This window comes from Heterocephalus glaber, unplaced genomic scaffold (assembly GCF_053883595.1).
Source record: "Heterocephalus glaber isolate CG9 unplaced genomic scaffold, H.glaber_assembly_v1.0 deba00001553, whole genome shotgun sequence".
Classification (NCBI taxonomy): Eukaryota; Metazoa; Chordata; class Mammalia; order Rodentia; family Bathyergidae; genus Heterocephalus; species Heterocephalus glaber.
In genome coordinates this window covers 620,122-632,141 of record NW_028258344.1, presented here as the reverse complement: position 1 = coordinate 632,141, position 12,020 = coordinate 620,122, and the positions used below count along the sequence as shown (strand labels likewise).

The 12,020-nt window shown below is 38.0% G+C and overlaps 1 pseudogene; it reads left to right on the top strand.

Moving 5' to 3' along the window:
* Positions 1–509: 509 nt before the first annotated feature.
* LOC101725541 (bone morphogenetic protein receptor type-2 pseudogene) lies at positions 510–8,771 on the top strand (annotated as a pseudogene).
* The last annotated feature ends 3,249 nt before the right edge of the window (positions 8,772–12,020 follow it).

Sequence of the window (12,020 nt, the reverse complement as noted above, 5' to 3'; positions counted from 1 at the left end):
TACACCAACACTGCCTTGATTACTGTAGCTTTAGAAGAAGTCTTAAAATTAGGTACTAAATGTCTTCCAACACTGTTTTTGTTTTTGTTTGTTTGTTTTTTTAACTTTTCTAGGTCCTCTGTACTCCTACATAACTTTTAAATTTCAATATCCAATTCTTCATTTATAGAAAGTATACACAGACCTGAATTTTTATATATACCTTGTGTTTTCTAATCCTGCTAAATTCAAATACAAGTTCCAGGGCTCCTAGAGATTTCTTAGTATTTTCTCTGCAGATGATCATTTCATCTACATATAAAGATTTTGCTTCTACCTTGCCAATCCTATCCTAACTGTGTCATTTTATTGCCAGACTATTTTGGTGGGGCCTAGGTTTCAAAGTTTAATGGACAGGTATAGAGTAAGCATATCTGCCCTTGTTCCCCACCTTAGGGAGAAAGCATTGTATCTTCTCCATTCATATAAGGCGTTCTCGCTGGAAGTATGGAGTGCATGTCTTTAATCTGTTGAGAAGGTTCTGTTCTGCTTCTAGTCTCCTGATAGCTTTTACCATGAACAGCTGTAGAATTTAGTCCAATACTTTTTCTCCAACTAGTGACAGGATCATATGGCTTTTTCCTTTCCTCTGTTAAAATGATGACTTTTGGGGGTGGATCTTCCAATGCTGAACCAACACTGCCATCCCTATAACAAAACCACTTTCTACATCCTGCCAGATCTGACTTCTAATAGTTTGTTTTGTTAAACAAATTTCTGTCTATGTTCATACTTTTTTCTTCTATTATGTTACTCCAGTTTTAGGGTTAGCACAATGTTGATTTCCTAAAATGAGGGGAGAAGTGTTCCGTCTTTTTTCTGCTTTAATTATTTGATATAATTTGTCAGTTAAAATGTATATGAGCCTGCTGTTGTCATATAGGTAGGTTTTCAACTAGGAATATACTTTCTTTAATAGGTGCTATTCAAATTTTATATTTCCTCCAGAGTTAGTTTCATTAATTTGTCTTCCAAGGTACTTCTTAGAAGTTGTCAAATTTATTTCAAAAAAGATTTTTGTGATATTCTTTCTATATCCTTTTAAATTCTGTAAAATTTGTGGTAATGTCTCCTAGATCTTAATATTGTAATTTTAAAAATGTATAATCAATATTGTGTAACAGGAAGAAAAAGTGTAAAGGAGCAGGGGAAGTAGGAGGAGTAGGAGAAAGGAAAAAAGGGAAAATAAAAAATATGAGAAAAGGAAAACAATGGAAACAAAGTCTGCAAATAGAGAAGGGTGGAGGGGGTGACGGGAGGGCAGGGGAAGGGGAAAAAAAACAAGAACCAAGAGACTCATGATGAATGTAACTGTATTTTATACCTAAAATGTACCAATAAACTTAATGGGGAAAAAAACTATTTAAAGAAGTATAACTGCTGTTAGGGAGGAGACATAAAATGTTCAAAAAAGGTAAAAGAAAAAAGTAGGGGCAGAGAACAAATGCAACAAATATATAATTATATATAGATATATAGAGATAGATATTCTATATAGAGAGAGATGGAGAGAGAGAGATGGGGGAGAGAGGGAGAGAGAGAGAGAGAGAGAGAGGATCTATGAAGGAAGGGGAGCTGGTATTTCAAAGTGTAGCAGAGACTTGCTACACTGCCAGAAATCAAGGGCCCAATTTGGGTACAGAGAATATGGTAGAAATGCTATTAGTAGAATTTGCTGTGTGTCTATAGTCTGACTAGAGTTGCTCAGAATGGTAGGATCCAGGGAAAAGATTCAGCAAATACTCAAGCAGAAATGTCATTTGGGGGTCAAGGAGCCCAAATGAATGTTGAAGCCTCTTTGCAGGAAGGTTATCTGCCCCAGGGGCGGGGGGCGGCGGGGATCCTTGAAGAGTCTACTCATACAGCTAGTGCACAGGAGTAGGGGCAAGTGTGCAGCTCAATACAGGATTCAAGCATCTCATTAAAGAATGATGGAATAAAGAGACCAAGTCCTAAGACCACCTTACAGAAAGTTTCCCATCTTCATTTCTCTTATTTCTCTTTCTTTCAGTATTGGTTAGACCTTCCAGTGGTGAATACAGTGACCACCCTTACCTTGTCTCTGATTTTAAAAGAAACGTGCATAGAGCTTCTTCATGAAATATAAGATCTACTACAGGTCTTTTGCTCTACCAACTGTATCAAATAAAGTTCCTTTTTATGCTTAAATTTCCAAGAGTTTCTAAGAACCTAAAACTCAAAGAGTTTTCTAAAATTTTCCATGAGTTCTAAGACAGCCCTACTATTCCACCATATGACCCTAAATTTCCAAGAGTTTCTAGAAGTGCAAGTATGATTTTTAAATTTTTATACAATTTATATAAAACAAACTAATTCTCCCTTGAAAATTCAGTGAACTGTACTTATAAAATTGCATGATTTTAAAGGCTTTTGAAAGGGAGGAGCTTTGATCATTATTTTCCTTTATTTGCTTCTAATTGGTTAATTGGTGAATTAATGAAATTAATTATGTCTTGATTAATCACAATCTATTTTTTCTATAATTATTTCTCCTTTTTCTGTATTATAAATGATATTGAATTCAGCTCTTCTAAATTACATTACTTTCATTAGTGTTTGAAGCTTCTGTATTTATTTTAACATCTACAAGATATTTTTTCTAGAAAAAAATTAATAGAGCTTGGGATTTGCTGGAGAGGCATTTTCACAGAGATGTTCACCACTGAGCTTCCCAGGACATACAAGTAGCTTGGCTTGGAGTAGCTTGGCTTGTTTGAAGCTAGGGTAAAGGCAGAGACTATGGTAATAAATATGTGAGAGGGTGAAATTTCAGAGAGGAGGTGTGAGATGGAGAGATTAGGGTGCTAGGGGCTATTATATGACTTTAATCTTTTTGAAGCCTCTGAGCATGAGGAAAGAATTGTGTGATTGCTCAAAGTTTACAGCAAATGTCACCCTGACTGCTGAATTTGACCGAAACCCTGTCTGAAGAAAATGAGCCAATCTTTAAAACTCAGGAAATTTCATAAACACACAAGCACATGTGCACACTCACATACACATGCATAAACACACTTCTTGAATTGTGTGTTTAGAATGAATTCTAGCTCATCTTAAATCACAAGAAAGTGTGACGTGGCACTCTTTGCCTTAGCAACATCCACTTTAAGGTATGCACCATTTCCCTTGGCCTGATGCTTACCTCCTTATGTTATCTGCCTTCTGTGCAGATCTATAAATTTGTGGGCCCTTCACAATCATTATGAACCCATCATCAAGTAATGCATGATCCCCTATGCACAGACCGTCCACCTCTTCTTGTTTATGGGCTGACTCTCTCCACACATGCTCTCTGCTCTCACTGAACCAGTGACAGTATCAACCTGTACCCAAACAAGCCCTATTCAGATCCTATCCAAATCTCATGTCAAATCAAAGGTTCCCTTTTTTTCTCAAATTTAACATTTCATTGTAATGAGACATGTTTAAATGTTTGCATTGCAATGAAAATCATGTTTCTAAAAATCTTACGATGAGTAGAAACTGCTGGTAACAAATGGTTTAAAACTTTTTAAATTTCCTTAAATAATTTGCGGGAAATCTTCAAGAAGTGCACCAAAAATATCAGGTGTTGCCTCCATGAGTAATTATTACTATGGGTGATTCTTAAATTTTTTCTCTTTTCTGTGTTCTTTCAATTGCAACGAGAATGTCATAGGTGCTTTCAGTGACCTATCCAGATCTCTTTTAATCACAGTCCTACTCATAGCTGCTGCAAGTGATTGCTAACAGCTCACTCCTGTGATCTTTTCACAGCACTCCTCTTGCTAACCAGAGCCGACAACACCCCACCCCCCGTGGCCAATGTCTGTTTGATTCATGATGTAGTAGGTATAACTCTGTGATGCAATTTAAACTCGAGACTGCCCCCATCACACCAAGGCAGTACTCCATTTGTCCTCACACTTCCTTAACACTTTCCCCTTCCTTATAAAACGTTCCTCACTCCCCTGCAGGTTTTTAGCAACTGGCTCATTTATTGGTTGATGTTTACATCAGTAATAGTGTGCAGGCTGCCGTCTTGTATGGCCCAAAATCAAAAAGGGCTCTGTAGCAGAGCCAAGATATTATACAGACAGCCCTACTATTGGGCCATATAATCCAGAAGATCACATGATACTAGAAGTCCAATCAGAGACACAAACATACCTCTAGGTTTCTGGAGCAAGACCTTGTTATCAACAGTGACAATTCAGCTGCACATTGGAAGAGAAAGCAACTGACTACAGGATATCAAGTAGCTATGTGGCCAAAACTTCCCATATGGGATGAAGGTCGGCTCAGTTGGTACAAATCAAAAACAGATTGCTGCTGCACTGCAACCCAATGGGGGTAGGAGCAGCTGAAAAGAAGTGATGAATGGAAATAATTCTAACGGGCAGAATTTCAGGTCATTTACATGGCCATCCTTTTTGTGAGAAGTGGTCCAAGACAAGGACATGCATCACCTCGTGTGCAGATGTTGGTCTCACATCGGAGATCCCCAAGAGTGTCACTATGAAGAATGTGTAGTAACCACCACCCCCTTCAGAATGGAACATACCGTTTTTGCTGCTGTAGTGCAGATTTAAGTAATGTCAATTTTACCGAGAATTTTCCCACCTCTTGACACAACTTCACTCAGTCCACCTCATTCATTTAACCAAGATGAGACAATAATCATTGCTTTGGGATCAGTCTCTGTATTAGCTGTTTTGATAGTTGCCCTTATGTTTCGGATACAGAATGGTGGCAGGAATCCATAAGCAAGGTCCACACAGTATAAACATGATGGAAGTAGCAGCATCAGAGCCCTCTCTTAACTTAGATAATCTGAAACTGTTGGAGCTGATTGGCTGAGGTCGATATGGAGTAGTATATAAAAGCTCCTTGGATGAGCATCCAGTTGCTGTAAAATTGTTTTCTTTTGCAAATCATCAGAATTCTATCAATGAAAAAAATATTTACCAAGTGCCTTTGATGGAACATGACAATATTTCTTGCATTATAGTTGGAGATGAGAGAGTTACTGTAGATGGGCTCATGGAATACTTGCTTGTGATGGAGTTCTATCCCAATGGGTCTCTATGCAAGATTTTGAGTCTTCATGCAAGTGACTGAGTAAGCTTTTGCCATCTGGCTCATTCTGTGACCAAAGGACTGGCTTATCTTCACACAGAATTACCAGGAGGAGATCATTATAAACCTTCAATTTGCCATCTAGACTTAAACAGCAGAAACGTGCTGGTGAAAAATGATGGAACCTGTGTTATTAGTGACTTGGGGTTGTCCATGAGGCTGACAGGAAACAGACTGGTGCCCCCAGGGGAAGAAGATAATGCAGCCATCAGTGAGGTTGGTACAATTAGTTATATGGCACCAGAAGTGCTTGAAGGAGCTGTAAACCTGAGGGGCTGTGAATCAGCTTTGAAGTGAGTAGACACTTGGACAGATCTACTGGGAGATATTTATGAGATATATTCCCAGATGACTCTGTACCAGAATACCAGATGGCTTTTTAGACTGAACTTGGAAACCATCCCACTTTTGAGGATATGCAAGCTATTGTGTCTAGGGAAAAACAGAGACCCAAGTTCCCAGAAGCCTGGAAAGAAAATAGCCTGGTAGTGAGGTCACTCAAGAAGACAACTGAAGACTGTTGGGACCAAGATGCAGAGGCATGGCTTAAAGCGCAGTGTGCTAAGGAGAGGATGGCTGAACTCATGATGATATGGGAAAGAAAAAAAACCTGTGAGCCCAACAGTCAATCCAATGTCTACTGCTACGCAGAATGAGTGCAACCTGTCACATAATAGGCATGTGCCAAAAATTGGGCCTTACCCAGATTACTCCTCTTCTTCATACATTGAAGACTCCATCCCTCACACTGATAGCACTGTGAAGAATATTTCCTCTGAGCATTCAATGTCCAGCACACCTTTGACTACAGGGAAAAGGAACTGAAACTCAGTTAATTATGAATGACAGCAAGCACAAGCTTGAATCCCTAGCCCTGAAACAACTTTCACCAGCCTGTCCACCAACACGACCACCACAAACACGACTGGCCTCACTCCAAGTACTGGCATCACCACTATATCTGATTTGCCATACCCAGATGAAACAAATCCCCGTGCCACAAATGTTGCACAGTTGATTGGTCCAACCCCTGTGTGCTTGCAGCTGACAGAAGATTTGGAGACCAATAAGCTAGACCCAAAAGAAGCTGATAAGAACCTCAAAGAGAGCTCAGATGAGAACTTTGTGGAGAATTCTCTTAAATAGTTCAGTGGGCCAGATCCACTGAGAAGCATCAGTTCTAGCTTGCTTTACCCAGTCATAAAGCTTGCAGTGGAAGTGACTGAAAAGCAGGACTTTACACAGGCTACAAATGGCCAACCATGTTTAATTCCTGATGTTCTGCCCACTGAGATCTATTCTCTCCCTAAGCAACAGAACCTTCCTAAGAGACCTACTTGTTTGCCTTTGAACACCAAAAATTCAACAAAGGAGCCCCGATTAAAATTTGGCAATTAGCACAAATCAAACTTGAAACAAGTAGAAAGTGGAGTTGCTAAGACGAACACAATCAATGCAGCAGAATCTCACATGGTGGCAGTCACCATGAATGGTGTGGCAGGGAGAAACCATAGTTTTAACTCTCACACTGCCACCCAGTATGCAAACAGGGCAGTACCATCTGGCCAGACAGCCAATATAGTGACACACAGAACCCAAGAAATGCTGCAGAATCAGTTTATTAGTGAGGACACACGGCTAAATAGTAAATTCCAGTCCTGACAAGCATGAACCTTTACTGAGACGAGAACAGCAAGCTGGCCATGATGAAGGTGTCTGGATCGTCTCATGACAGGAGGGAGTGGCCACTAGAAGGTGGCCAAACTAATTCTAATAACAACAATAGCACTCCAGGATCCAAACAAGATGTTCTTACACAGTGTTTCAAGCACAATGGCAGATCCTGGGCCATCAAAGCCCAGAAGAACACAGAGGCCCAATTCTCTGGATCTTTCAGCCACAAATGTCCTGGATGGCTGCAGTGTACAGAGTGACTCAACACAGGATGGCGAGTCAGGATCAGGTGAAAAGATCAAGAAACGTGTGAAGACTCCCTCTTCTCTCAGTGGTGGCGCCCTTCCACTTGCGTCATCTCCACTGAACCACTGGACTGTGAGGTCAACAACAATGGCAGTGACGGAGCAGTTCCTTCCAAACTGAGCACTGCTGTTTACCTTGCAGAAGGAAGCACTGCCACAGCCATGGCGTCTAAAGATAATAGGAATGAATTGTCTGTGAAATGTTTTCAAGCTTATGGAGTAAAATTTTTGCATCATTTAAACATGCAGGAGACATTTTTTTAAAACTGCTATATCTTCCTGTCAGTACCCCGTCCCATACCTGCAACAAGGACTTGCTTTAAATAGATTTCAGCTATACAGAAAAATTTTTTTAAATATATTTACTCACCTCTTCTTCCCTTTTGGGGCAAAGGATATTTCTATGCTCCACTAATGCTGCACTTGTTCATGTTTCTTGCTTTGGGCAAAAGAGTTTCAGTGGGAATGATCTAAGAAGACACTTCAAGAGGCATTGTTCTAGGCCAACCAGCACCCCAGCACCTTAATGCAAAGCCTTCTCGACTGACCTGTAGACCTGTAAGCAAAAAGTGAGCCAATAAATGCTTATGTGTTGTGAAAGATTATTGGGGAGTAAAGGACAGTTACAATCATCAATTATCTAATCATAATTGTGAGTAAAGGCCGTTCTCTTGAGAGGGGCTGAGCTGTCAAACTAGAAAAGGTGAAACTCCATTTTCAAAGGACTTAGACAAGTTGATTCACCTAAAGAATGATCTGTGTTGTAAATCTGAAAGTTTCTTACACATACAGATGAAAAACTGGTAACAGAAGAATTTGAACAACAGAGAAGCAATAGATGTCTAAAAGGACATCTATTGTCTTAGCAATAGACATCTTAGGACAAAGGAACCCCAAATAAAAATAGCCAATAGGTACACGGCACACTAAAATGTGTTGGACGAACTTGATAACACAAACAGAAATAGAAGGGGTTGACACCCTCCTGCAGAAGGTCAGTATCTAAGATGGAGATGGAAAAGCCTAATCCCCAACAATTCCATAAATGGACCAGGGTTCCTTTTCAAAACAGGGCTCTACAAATAGCAGAAATTTCCAGAGGTAGAATGTGTATTAGTATGTCAAACATTTTATCATCTTGCAGTGACCCTTTTTCACTAAGAGACAGGTTGCCTCCTTTGCCATGTGGTTTCCCAGTGGTGTAGTTCATATTAAAAAGGATAAATTATAATTTATTTCCCTCTCAGTATTAGTTTTCAAGATAATTTCTTTACCATTATTCCTTTAAGAATGACCCATTTGTTTAAAGTTATTTAATTATGTGTCCTCAAAATAGATAAAGCTAACATATAAAGCTATAATTGACAAAACTAAAAAGAATAATATACAAATTCATAATTATACAGGAAATTTTAACAAGCCCTATTTAATAATTGATTGGTCAAGTAAACAAAAATCAGCAAGAACATAATAACGCTAAAAAGTTATTGCATGTTTCTAGAACATTGTAACCAACAAGTACATAGTATATTCGTTATCTTTTGCTGTGCAACAATTAACCCAAAATTTAACAAACTTACTAATTTTTAATTTCCTTCAGCATTATTTTGCAGCTTCCACAGAATTTTGCACTCTTTTGTTAACTTTATTTCTATGTACTTTGTTCTATTTTATTCTATTTCAAATGTTTTAATTTATTTTTGAATTTTTCATTGCTAGTATATAGAAAAACAAGTGATTTCTATCCTACAAACTAACTGAAATTATTTATTAGTTCAGATAGATTTTATTGGATTTCTTGGGAGTGATTTCTTTTTAAAAACACCAGTGCCTAGGCATCTCCAGAAAAATTAAATTTAGAAATCTAGCAGTTAAACCCAGGGAGTGATACTTTTAGAAGATTCCAAAATGAAGGTAATGTATGGCCAGAACTGAGAACTGCTGGCAGTATTTGATATTGAATTACTCTGAAAAGCCCTTACACATCTGTCACATATGTCTGCTCCACTCCTTTGCCTTAGTACTCCTTACCTGGAGTGCAGCACTGCCCTGATGTCTGCTGAACCAATTCCTCTTCATCTCTGGTGACTTAGTTTAAGTAATGTTAATTCTAGGGAACACTCGCTCTCACAGCCTGGACTTTGTCCACTTTCTCTGGGCTTCCTTTATGCCCTTTGCATATTCTAATATTATAATAAGCATAATTGTGTATATAATGTAATTATGTATCTCTCTGTTTTCTCGAAATAAGGTTTGAGTTCTGTAAGGCAAAAACTATAATTCATGCATCTTTGCATCCTTTGAGTTTAGCAGAGTCAGACATATAACAGAGACTGAATGAATAACTGGATGGATGGATGGATGGATGGATGGATAGATGGAAAAATAAATAGCTTAATCTTCTTAATGGTAGATGGGTCATCTGCCTAGAGTAAGAGGTTTAAGGTGAAGTTAGCATGTTGAAAAGAAGAGAATTTGGGAGACTATGGTTGCAAATCATCAAAAGACAAAAGAATCAAACATTGCAAATCTAGGAAATAAATTTTTTTACTGTAGTTAAAACACTGGTTTAACCATGAAATCTATTTTTCTATGTGCAAAGTACTTTGGGTGCTGTAGGGCTGAAAGTAATGAGCAAAGACTTAAAGATGATTTAGTAACAGTTGCAATGAATTATCAACCCTTTACACCTTAGTGTAAACAAAAGCTTTAAAGGTAGGGGAAGGGTGCCATCTACTGAGAAAATGCAGCATAACAAAATGTTGAGTAACTCAGAGATTCCCCATTTTAAAATTATTCCTAGGCCTTGTGCTAATTACTTGCTCTGTACATTGCATATGTTATTGAGTATTTTTCTAGATTATTTTTTAAACATTTATATTTTTTAACTTTTCATTTCAGTAAATATTTCCTGCCTGCTAATAAATACATCACATTTTGTTCATATTTTCCTTAAAATTTGTAGTTTTTTTCTAAATTATGTATATTTTTTAAAAAAACAAAACTTAGTGAGTAGCATATCTCCAAAGTGTAGACTATTATTCATTTAAAAATAAAACTACCTCCTGAGTTCAATCCCCGGTACCAAAAAAAAAAGGAATCCCGAAAAAAACCACCACTTCTTTTGTTAATAAATTTGCGGGGGATACCTATCACCATGCACTAAATTAAGATTGAAGTGGATTAAAGATCTAAATATTAAGACAGAAACACTAAACTTGCTGGAAGATAAGTTAGGTAGAACTCTTGAAGACGTTGGCATAGGAAAAGACTTCATGAACAAAGCCTCAGCAGCACGGGAACTAGCAGAAAGAATCAGAAACTGGGATCTCATCTTATTAAAAAGCTTCTGCACTGCAAAAGAAACCACCAACAGAGCTAACAGACAACCTACAATATGGGAAACAAATTTTAGCAGCTGTACCTCAGACAAAGAACTACTATCTAGAATACACAAAGAATTGAAAAAAATCAGACCTCCCAAATTCAAAGACCCAATTCAAAACTGGGCATCTGAAATGAACAGACATTTCTCAGAACAAAGAAGTACAAGCAGCAAATAAATATATGAAAAAATGTTCAACATCACTGGTCATTCGAGAAATCCAAATGAAAACAACCCTGAGATTCCACCTCACCCCAGAAAAGAGTGGTTGCTATGAAGAAATCAACAAATAACAAATGCTGGCAGGGTTGTGGAGAGAAAGGAACCCTTCTCCATTGTTGGTGGGAGTGCAGACTGGTGCAACCACTGTGGAAATCAGTGTGGAGATACCTCAGAGAACTAGGACTAGAGGTCCCATTTGACCCAGCTATTCCTCTGCTGGGGATCTTCCCAAAAGAATTAAAAGACTCATACCACAGTGATATATGTGCACCCATGTTCATAGCGGTGTAGTTTGTAATAGGTAAAGCTTGGAAGCAGCCTAAATGCCCATCAACTGGAAACTGGATAAAGAAAATGTGGGTTTTTTTAATAAAATGGAGTACTACTCAACCATAGCTAAATGGATGCATATCGAGGCCATACTCTTAAGTGAAATAAATAGGACACACATGTGTAAATACCGAATAGTTTCTCTAGTGTGAGAAACTGATAGTGTAAACAAGAGTTAAAATGATTAAAATGAATAATTGATAATTTGAAATAGGAAAAAAGTTCAAAGACAAAGGGGTGAAGGGAGGGGAAGGGGAAAGGAAAAGAGGGAAAGGAAAAACTATGAGAAAAAAATGGAAATGAAATCTATGTAAATAGGGAAGGGCAGAGGGGGTGAAGGGCGCACAGGTAATGGGGAAAAAATAAGAACCAAGATATATCATGTACAGGTACAAACACCCAATGATAAATGTAAATGAGTTGTATACCTAAGATGTACCAATAAAATGTACCAATAAAATTAATTTAAAAATAAAAAATTTATAAATAAAAAATAAATTTGTGAGGGAAGAAGAATTTTTGATACAAACGTGAAATTCAGAACTCTATTATTTAAGGCAAAATGCAAACAATGTTCAATTAAATATAATCTTGGAACCTTTGTCAAAAAGGCTTCAGCAGCACTGTGTTGGATGTAATTAAGCAGATGAAATCACCAGATCAGACCAATGGGCTTTCAGTCTAGATGGGAGAAAAACAAAACAGAGAGAATGCCACCCAAAATATACTCTCTAGTCCTTATGAGCACAGCATGAACGATACTTCCCTGTTCACAAGAGACTTACTTGGTTTTCAGACAGGGATTTGAACCAAACACGCAGAGCTTGTTTTGTGACTCCCCTGCTGAGTTCCCCTGAAAAGTCCAAACATAACAAGAAATAGCATTTATTGAGCACTTTCTGTATGCTAGTCACTAAGCTGGTGTA